Consider the following 10,773-nt stretch of genomic DNA (forward strand, 5'->3'; position numbering starts at 1 on the left):
TTTTCGGTCATGATGTAAAACGATGTCCTTGTTAGTCCTGTAAGTTTGACCAAGTCAACCATCCTCCTGGTTTGACTTGGCCAAACAGTCAACACTATGTATGTAAGTTGTAGGCTTCGAAGGATGTCATCGAAGGATGGTTTGTATCCTTCGATGACCTCGAAAGACAACCTTCGATGGATTCATATGGACCTCGAAGGATACATCATCCTTCGAGGCATGTCTGGATCCTTCGGAATCTTTCGGTAGATATGCTGGTCGATAGATGATCCTTCGACCAGAACTTCCTATCCTTCGAGCATGCAATCTGTTATGGGTATATATATACCATGTAGTGTGTTCATTTAGACAGACTTTACAGACACCCGAGAGATAAGGCAGAAAACCTTGAGAGCATTCTGTCCAGGAACACACACACACTTAGAGAGTTTGCAATACAGATTTGTAAACATTGAGCTTGTAACCGAACCCTTCATTCGTATTAATACAAGTGGTGTTAATCGGTGAACCTCGTGTGTTGTGTTTATACTTGCTTCATCCCAGTTTGCTTGCTAGCTTGGATTCCGCACTCGCTAGTGGGTTTGTATAACAAGGTTTAGGTTCGTCATCCTCCGAAAAGGGACCTACAAGTGGTATCAGAGCCAAGGCTCTTTACCTTGTTTAAAACCGGGTTTGTGCAAGACTTTGGTTGTGTTTGGACAAAAACTTTCTTGGTTTAGCACCCGTTTTTAGTGTGTTTCTTGCATTTTTAACCATAAAAACGTGTTCTAAACTAACCGGGTGTGTTACGGGAAGGTTTAGGTAACTTAAAAATCTTGTTCAAAGAGATTTGCTATTTTCCGGCCAATATTCCGGCTAAACTCCGGTTGCTTGGTTGTGGATAAGAAACTTCCTTTTTGGGCTTAATTTTGAAAGTCAAATCTGACTTGGTGAAAAGTTGGTGCAGAAACATCCCTTCTGCCGAAAGTTGGTTCACCAACCACATCACCTTTTCACCAACCCGTCAACAGTGTGTCAGTTGTGTCAGTAGGACTCGAAGGATATCCTTCGACATCGAAAGACCATCTTTCGATCAAAGGAGCTTCGATAGATAGTCATCTTTCGAGCAATCCTTCGAAGTTTGAAGCTTATCCTTCGATCAGGGAATCTATTCGAAGGATAGTTATTCGAAAGATAAGGACCTATATTCGAAAGATAAGGATCTTTCATATTGTGAATCTTTCGAAATTGTGAGTCTTTCGAAACCATTGCTCGAAAGTCAACAGTGATCTTTCGAACACTGTTGATCATTCGAACAAGTGTTGATCCTTCGATTGTAGTCTGTTTGTTTTTAACAAGTTTCTGTTTTTCAGATCTTTCGAGCTTGATCTTTCGGCTGTTTGTTTCTCTTCAACATTTTAACATAGTTTGTGAAAATTAATTTTTCAAATTTTAAATCAATTTTCACTTAATATATTAATCTTTATATAATGGGAACAAACGGTCAATGGGATCCATCTGCGTGGACTACAACAACGTTGACTCCACAATCATCAGCTACGCAATCTACATCAGATTTCGACAAAGCTGCATGGATGCGAGCCATTGCCCCACCTCAAGCTGCAATGATAACTGCAAATCAATGGGCATTGGTCACAAATCAAAGCAGCAGCATTCAAGCAATGATGCAGAACGACATTGAAACTGGTACACGCACAAAACCGCCAAAGCTAAATCACATCAATGATTGGGGATGGTGGAAAGAAAGGCTGAGAACTTATGTTCAAGGGCAAGGTCAAGATCTATGGATGTGTTTCTTTACTCCATTTGAAAATGAGTTGGAAGTTGCAGGATCTAATCCGGAAACTTACAGCACTATGTCTAATGATGAAAAGAAGAAATATGAGTTAGAAAAGAAAGCATTCATGATTCTTACACAAGCTCTTCACAGAGATATTTACCACCAGTTTGTTTACTGCACAACCACTAAAAGCTTGGGGGATATGCTCACGCTACGATGTGAAGGAAATGCTCAATCAAGAAAGATCAAGCAAGAGTTACTGAAGAAAGAGTTTGAAGGATTCACGTGTTTGGAGAATGAGACTTTGGCAGAGTTATCTACAAGGTTTCATCACTTGTTGAGTGAAATGTTCGCCTTTAAAGTCACTGCCACTCCACAAGAAATGGTGAAGAGATTTGCTGATAGCTTACCAGCAAAATGGAGCGGTTATCTGGAAATTCTCAAAGAAAATGGTGTTCTGGACACAATCACCGTTTATGAGCTAATTCAGAAACTGGAGAACAAAGATGTGGAAGAAAAGCTTAAGGCAAAAAGAACACAAACTCCTCAAAATCCAGAGATGTACTTTGGAATTGCAGGAGGTATCAGTGGAGAAAGACCAGCCTCTTAACATGCGAAGCTTCAAACAGCCTTCATCTCCAACACCGGACCTTCCACAACTAATCAATTTGATCCTTCAGCATACACGCAGATGTATTCAAGACCAGATACTTCTTCTCAACAACAGCAACAACCACAACAGCAAGGATTTTATGGAAGTTCTTCAAGCTTTCAAGCTACTTCCAATCCGAACACTGTCAGATTGGACACTTCCAATTTTTCAAAAGTCAGTGTCGAGGTAGCCAAGGAGCATATGGAGATGTTGAACACCTTGGTTAGTGCTTACTGTGGGTTGGTTGCAGGTCAGATTGGAAATATCAATCTAACCAATGAAGATTATCAGCAAGTTGATAAAGAAGAGTTTGAGATGATGGATATCAAATGGGCTCTTGCTAGTGCTATTCGAAGAGCAAAAGAGTTCATGGAAAGGACGGGGAGAACCAACTTGGAAAGCAACAACAATACCAAGTATGGTTTTGATAAGAATGCTGTCACCTGCTTCAACTGTGGTGAAAAGGGTCATTTCAAGCGGGAATGTCAGAATCCATCTAAGCAAGGCAATCAGAATCCTTTCAGGAATCAAAGACAGCCTCAACAACAACAGAACAACAATTCTGACAGACAAATGGTTCCCGTGGGAGGAAATACATCTGGATCCACAAACACTAATTCCCACAGAGGGTTAGTGGTTCAAGCTGATGAGATATGCAACTGGAGTCTTCAGCTCGGAGAAGGAGGAAATGGTGGAACAGCATGTTATGCTAAAGTGGTTGAGAAGGTAGTTGAACCCGTGTCTGCTGGTGAATCTTCGGAAGATGAAGATAGCTCGGGTTATAGTGGGAGTATAAATGGGGAATCACGTGATGCTGGTGATGCTGGTGAATTGTCAAGTGATGCTTTGGATGTGGAAGTTGAGGAGCTTTTGGCTGAAGCTGAAGCATTATGCAAGAGGAGATCTATTCTCTGCCAGAAATCTGCTGGAACTTCCGAGAAGCTTGCTAAGTTTTTCTCTGAAGATGGATCTTTTTCTTTCCATACAGCCTTTATGGCTCACGCAGAAGGTCAAACTTCTCAGGTATGTGATACTAACTCTGACTCTATTTCTGTTCCTGTTGAATGTGCAAAGTGTTTAGAATATGCAGAAAAGGAGAGTTTGTTTGAAATCACACACAAACACAATCAAGAATTGATTGTGGATCTTTCTAAAGCAACCGAAGCTAACTTGTTTTTAACCAGAAATGAAAAGGAGTTTAAAGAAACAATTGCGTCATTAAAACATGATGTTTCTGAATTACAAAAGGCTGTTTTGCGGAAACAACATGCTAACAATAATCTTATTGACACAATTGAAAAGCAAATGGTGGAGTTAGCAACAGCTCGATGTGAATGTGAGACAATCAAGCAGAAATTGGAAAGCTATTCCAATTCCCGCTATGTATTGGATCACATCATTGATGTTCAAAGGAAAAAGGGGGATACAAAATGTATTGGATACAAATCATGTCCTCCCCCAATGAATCACAATTATTCCAAATTGCCTAATGACGAGGATATGCCCCGTTTTGAACCTACTGTGCCACTCAGTCCAGATGACTTTGCAGCAGGCCTCGGGTTCACAACTGGTACATCATCCTCGGGGCAATCAGAATCTGAGAATGTGTCAGATCCATCGTATGTTAAGGAACAGAGTCCTCCCATTATTGAGGATGCTGATTCTTCGGACGATGAATCTGAAGAAATTGTGAAACCACAGTCTGACTCGGTTACAACAGATATTCCTATCGAGAATCACATTCTGTGTGATCCACCAGTGAAACCGAGTAAGACTGAAAAGTCAAAGGCAATGGAATCCCTTGTAGTTAGCCCTGAAGGGAATAACTTGTTGTATACGCTCAAAGGAGATAGCAAGATCTACTCTGACAAAGATTTTTCAATTAAAAATGTAAATCAAGATTTAATTGAACAAAATTTTTGAAGGACGTACTGATAAGTTTTTGGGAAACAAAGGTAGCAAAGTAACCGTAACCCAATGTGATCCAATTCCGTGTGAACAAATTAGAAAACAATACGGAAACCAAAAACTACCAGTTGAGCGAAAACAACAAGTCAATTCTGGAAATGGTAAGGGCCAAGTACAGGGAAAGAAGGCTCAGAACAAGAATGCTCAAGCACCAAAAGTTCAGCAGCCTAAGACTGACCAACCAAAGGTTCAACAACCTAAAGTTGCACAGTCCAAGGCTACTCAACCTAAGGCTGCATAACCTAAAATTCAACAATCTAAGGTTGGGCAACCTAAGGTTCAAAGGGTGCAAAACAAAAGAGCTCCAGCTAAGAAAAGAGAACTGAAAGTGAACTTTGTTGGATCCAAGGGTACGGACAAACTTGAAACATTTCAAAATAAATCTAACATTGATTTTGTAAAACAAGTTAGAATTTTAAAACGAAATGATCAGAACAATTATACCCAACACACCAATGGATGTGACTTAGGTCCAAGCACATCTAGATCACAAAGTTCAGTGTCTGGTTCTCCGTCTGGTCATCAACATGTTTCTCCGAGGTTTGTAGAGCGGAGAATGTGTTTTGAATGTGGCACAATTGGGCACATTGTAAGATACTGCCCATACTTGCAAAAGTTGAAAGGAAAAACAAGTGCTCCCCAAGAAACCAATTACCAAAAACAACCGGTTTCCCCGAAACAAGACCCACGTGTCTTGAAAGAAAGGGAAAAGAAGTTAAAACAAAAGAACCAAAAGGTAATTGAGAAGGCCTTAAAATCAGAGGTCAAAGAAGAAAAACCTGTACAAGCTAAATCCACAACTGTAAAACCAGTAAATGCAAAAACAATTAATACAAATACTGGTAAAGGAAAAACAGTTTGGAAACAAAAACAGGTAATTCAATCAGGGGGAGCACCACAAATTCTCTTTCCTAATCATCAAGTGATTGAGATCACTTTCCTTGATGATCAAGGACGACCCAAGTCCACAAAGGCTTGGGTCCCCCTCTCCAACTAATCTCTGAATGAGTGTGTAGGATGTTCCAGGAGGAACTATTGATAGTCTTAGGATTGTTGATAGTGGAGCGTCCATGCACAAGCTTGGCGACATAAGGATCCGAAATATTGATATATCTAGGAGAATGTTGTTGCCATTGATGGAGAGAGAGGAAAGAAAAAGAAAAGAAGAAGGATATGTTGGTGAAAGAATGTGGTTGAATGAAGTTGCAAAATTCGACCAAATGAAGAACATGCCAAAAGTTAGTTGTTACGGTTTTTGATCGGGTCTTCAGGAAAGAATACAACAAAATGTGTGCAGAAGCCTTGGCATGGATTGAACATCCGCACACCATTTCTGAAAGAGAAAGTCAAAGACCTTCGCTGGTGCAATATGGAAGACCAGCTGGACCCGGAGGTTTATGATCTTGTTGTTGTCAAGAGATTTCTCAGTAGCTGCAGATTCGACCTTGAAGTCCACACCGGGTGGATATCAAGTTTGGGAGAGCACTCAGATTCCTTGCAATGCACGAAGCAGTTGCAGGATACGGTTTTGAACTTCTAATCTATCTTATGCTTGTCGATATTTAAGCTGCTTCATGAATTATTATCATCTCATACAGCACTCTTTGGCCTGATACGTTGATCTCGAATATCACCTCACACGTGATTGTTTCTTTATGAAACTCGTCAATGTTGTCATGGTCCACACTGATGACCAACGTGCCGACCTTTTTTTTTTACCAAAGCATTTGACAAATCAAGATTTGACTTTTTATTATTGGTAAACGGCATTAAGGTCAAGCAAGAGTAAAACCAACATCGGAAAATCATTTTGGTAAATACCTTTGTGTTTTAAATTTATCTTAGTTTATTGATTTTAGGGGGAGTAAATCCAAAATCGGAAAATCCAAAAACATCGAAAAATTTCAAAAACACAAAAACAATAGAAAAACAAAAATGAGTTTCCTGGCGAGCAAAAGAGAATATGATAGTACATCAGTGGTCTATCCAAACCTCTTTAAATCTTAAATGAAAAACGATAAGCAGATCTATATAAGATGTATTGGTAGGCTCACAATCATTTTAAAGTGTGCAGGGTGATATAAATCTTAAATCGACTGAAGACCAGGTGGGAACCATTCATTGGCATATGGTCTTAGTACCGAAATTTCGTTTGATAGATTGCCGAGGTTCTGAGATATTCGGTCTTTATGCTGCTTATATCTGGGTATCATGGTTGTATCTTTTACTGAAAAATAACGGGGACGCAAGTCTAGATCTTCCATGATACTATACAGACGTGTACATATTACATACTGCATTCGACCTCAATAAGTGATAAACAATCACATGTCCAAATCAAATAAGTGATAAAATATCACATTTATCCAGGAGTCAAGTTCGTCTCTCTGCTGTACGGAAGTACTGACCTGTTCACGGACTTGCTCCTGTGAAATTTCGTTTGATAGATTACCGAGGTTCTGAGATATTCGGTCTTTATGCTGCTTATCATCTGGGTATCATGGTTGTATCTTTTACCGAAAAATAACGGGGACGCAAGTCTAGATCTTCCATGATACTATACATACGTGTACATATTACATACTGCATTCGACCTCAATAAGTGATAAACAATCACATGTGCAAATCAAATAAGTGATAAAATATCACATTTATCCAGGAGTCAAGTTCGTCTCTCTGCTGTACGGAAGTACTGACCTGTTCACGGACTTGCTCCTGTGCCCTCATGCATACGAAAATCAAGTTCCTCATCAATAAGTGATTATATCACATAGGGCTTGTTTTCAAATCAAAATAAGTGAGAATCTCACATCATATACGGTCAAACAGATGATAATCGGTATACTCACCGGTAAGATGAACCCTCGTGCATACCTTGATACGGGAATGTGTCGTGATGTGGATGAACACCGGTCGGTAAGTATAAATCATACCTTAACGTATCCCCTCGCCATGATTACATCTGATAAGTTGAGCTTAAGTGGACAACAATACCGATAATTGTTATAGGATGCTTATCTTAATGTTAACTAACTGAAGAACAAGAGTGTTTTGGCGTGACCGTACACTGATATGATTCTCTTACCCTCGAAACTCGCAAAAAGAATGTCTGTATATATTTATTTACTGCTTTCAGTCTTTACATTTGAAAAATTCAAAAATACCAAAAAGATTTTATTTCTATTTTATTTTCGATCGTACGATGTTGGAGCTCGAGTCTTCGTTACCTGAAACCTGAACGAAAACCGAACTGACTAAATCTTCATAAACGGTCGAAATTTGCAAAGTTTTGAAAGTTAGAATTTAAAATTGATAAATTTATTAAACTTTCAAACTGTCGGACGGTGTTTGATTGTGACATGGTCATACGTGTGTCATTTGTTTATACTAACTATATTCCAAGCAGTTGTTCTCATTACGCGTTTAGATTTCTTGCATGTGCAGATTCTAAAGGCAAGGAGAACATGGTCGATGACAAGCTTCGGAATGAAGACACGACGTGAAGGCACTCAAATGATGAAGTTGATCGAGTTGCTGCTGACCATCATCAACACCACAAGGATCTCAAGCTGTAAAGATCAAGTCATTCACAAGCATAACTCAAGGGGGAGCTTATGTTAAGGGGGAGTTTGTCAACACACTTCCTACATGATACGGGTAGTTTGTTGATACACTCTCTGCTTTCAAGACGTGAAGACCTTGAAGATCCTCTGACATTGAAGACTTAAAAGGACATCAGAGTCTTGAAGACGCGAAGATCAAAGATGACCAAAATCGAGACAAAGCTACAGCCAAGGGGGAGTTTGTTGGTGCACTTATGTCTGTACTTTGTCTGTTTTCGGCCATGATGTAAAACGATGTCCTTGTTAGTCCTGTAAGTTTGACCAAGTCAACCATCCTCCTGGTTTGACTTGGCCAAACAGTCAACACTATGTATGTAAGTTGTATGCTTCGAAGGATGTCATCGAAGGATGGTTTGTATCCTTCGATGACCTCGAAAGACAACCTTCGATGGATTCATATGGACCTCGAAGGATACATCATCCTTCGAGGCATGTCTGGATCCTTCGGAATCTTTCGGTAGATATGCTGGTCGATAGATGATCCTTCGACCAGAACTTCCTATCCTTCGAGCATGCAATCTGTTATGGGTATATATATACCATGTAGTGTGTTCATTTAGACAGACTTTACAGACACCCGAGAGATAAGGCAGAAAACCTTGAGAGCATTCTGTCCAGGAACACACACACACTTAGAGAGTTTGCAATACAGATTTGTAAACATTGAGCTTGTAACCGAACCCTTCATTCGTATTAATACAAGTGGTGTTAATCGGTGAACCTCGTGTGTTGTGTTTATACTTGCTTCATCCCGGTTTGCTTGCTAGCTTGGATTCCGCACTCACTAGTGGGTTTGTATAACAAGGTTTAGGTTCGTCATCCTCCGAAAAGGGACCTACACAGTGGAACTCCTCCATTGGTTTGAGAAGCTCGAGTCAGTATTTGAGATGTGTGAATGCCCTGAGGCTCGCAGGGTGAAGTACGCCACTGGTACTTTAGAAGGATTGCGCTGACTTGGTGGAATGCGCAAGTTCAGATATTAGGGTTGGCAGCTGCTAACGCCACCCCTCGGAATGATTTTAAAGAACTCATCAAACGAGAATACTGCACACGTGATGACATCCACAAGTTGGAGGTGGAGCTCTATCATCTGAAATTGGCAGGGTCAGAAATTGAAGCTTATACGAAACGGTCAAACGAGCTGGCCATCTTGTGTCCAACCATGGTGGACCCTCCAGTCAAGCGCATTGAGTTGTACCTCAAGGGGTTAGCACCAAAAATTCAGAGCCATGTGACATCGGCTAACCTTAATAACATTCAGGATATTCAGCGTCTTGCTCATCGCCTCACGGATCAGGCAGTGGAACAGAACAGGCTGCCTAAGCGCATCAGCGCTACTGCTACCGATACCACTTCTGCTACTCCTGCTATCCCCAATGACAACAAGCGGAAATGGGATGGGGATTCCAGCAAGGGTTCAGCTACCGTTCAGTCTCAAGCACAGCAGCAGCGCAAGAATAATGATTACCAGAGCCCGGGTCAGCAAACTTCTGGTGGTCAGGGGCAAGGTGGATATCGGGGAATTCACCCGCTGTGTAACAGGTGCAACAATCACCACAGTGGTCAGTGCCGCAAGGGCCGCTGTCAGAGATGTCTCAAGATAGGGCACGAAGCTAAAGATTGCAGGAGCTCACGACCTGCGAATCAGAACCAACAACAACTACCAGCTCCTCAAAACCAACAGCAGCAGCAACAGCGAGGCAACAGGGGATGCTTTTAGTGTGGTGCTGAAGGCCACTTCAAGCGGGATTGCCCCCAGTTGAACCAGAATCGCAACAACAATAACAATCAGGGCAATGGGAACAACAATGGTGGAAACAATAATGGCAATGAAGCTAGGGGATGTGCATTTGTTCTGGGGCAGGGAGAAGCAAGGAATGATCCCAACGTGGTAATGGATAAGTTCCTTCTTGACGACTTTTATGTTACTGTATTGTTTGATTCGGGTGCGGATACAAGTTATATGTCTCTAAAAGTTAGCTAAATGTTAAAACGTGCACCAACTCCCTTAAACACCAAACATGTCGTAGAGCTAGCTAACGGTAAAAGTCTAGAGGCCACACACCTAGTTCAGGGTTGTAATCTTATCCTCGCTGGTCAAACTTTCTCTATCGATCTAATTCCCATAGCTCTGGGTAGTTTCGACATCGTCATTGGAATGGACTGGTTATTCCAACATCACGCAGAGATCTTATGTAAGGAGAAGATCATTCGTATTCCCCGTTCTGGTAAAGAACCTCTCGAAGTTCAAGGCGACAAGAGTGGTGCTGTGGTAGGCATCATCTCCTTTCTAAAGGCCCAAAAATGTTTACGAAAGGCTCACACAGCCATCTTGGCACTTGTTACTGACACATCAACGAAAGAAAAGAAATTGGAAGATATTCCAATTGTACGCGATTTTCCTCAGGTGTTTCCTGAAGACTTACCTGGGCTACCGCCTCATCGCCAGGTCGAATTCCAGATCGAGCTAGCTCCAGGAGCAGCGCCTATTAGCTCGTGCACCGTATCGCTTAGCTCCATCAGAGTTGGAAGAACTATCTGCACAGCTACAAGAACTCTTGGATAAGGGTTTCATCCAACCTAGCTCTTCACCTTGGGGAGCTCCAGTATTATTCGTGAAAAAGAAGGACGGTACCTTCAGGATGTGCATTGATTATCGCGAGCTGAACAAGGTGACAGTGAAGAACCGCTATCCTCTTCCACGAATTGATGACTTATTCGACCATTTGCAAGGGTCGAGCTACTACTCC

The sequence above is a fragment of the Helianthus annuus genome, chromosome 4, assembly GCF_002127325.2.
Source record: "Helianthus annuus cultivar XRQ/B chromosome 4, HanXRQr2.0-SUNRISE, whole genome shotgun sequence".
NCBI lineage: Eukaryota > Viridiplantae > Streptophyta > Magnoliopsida > Asterales > Asteraceae > Helianthus > Helianthus annuus.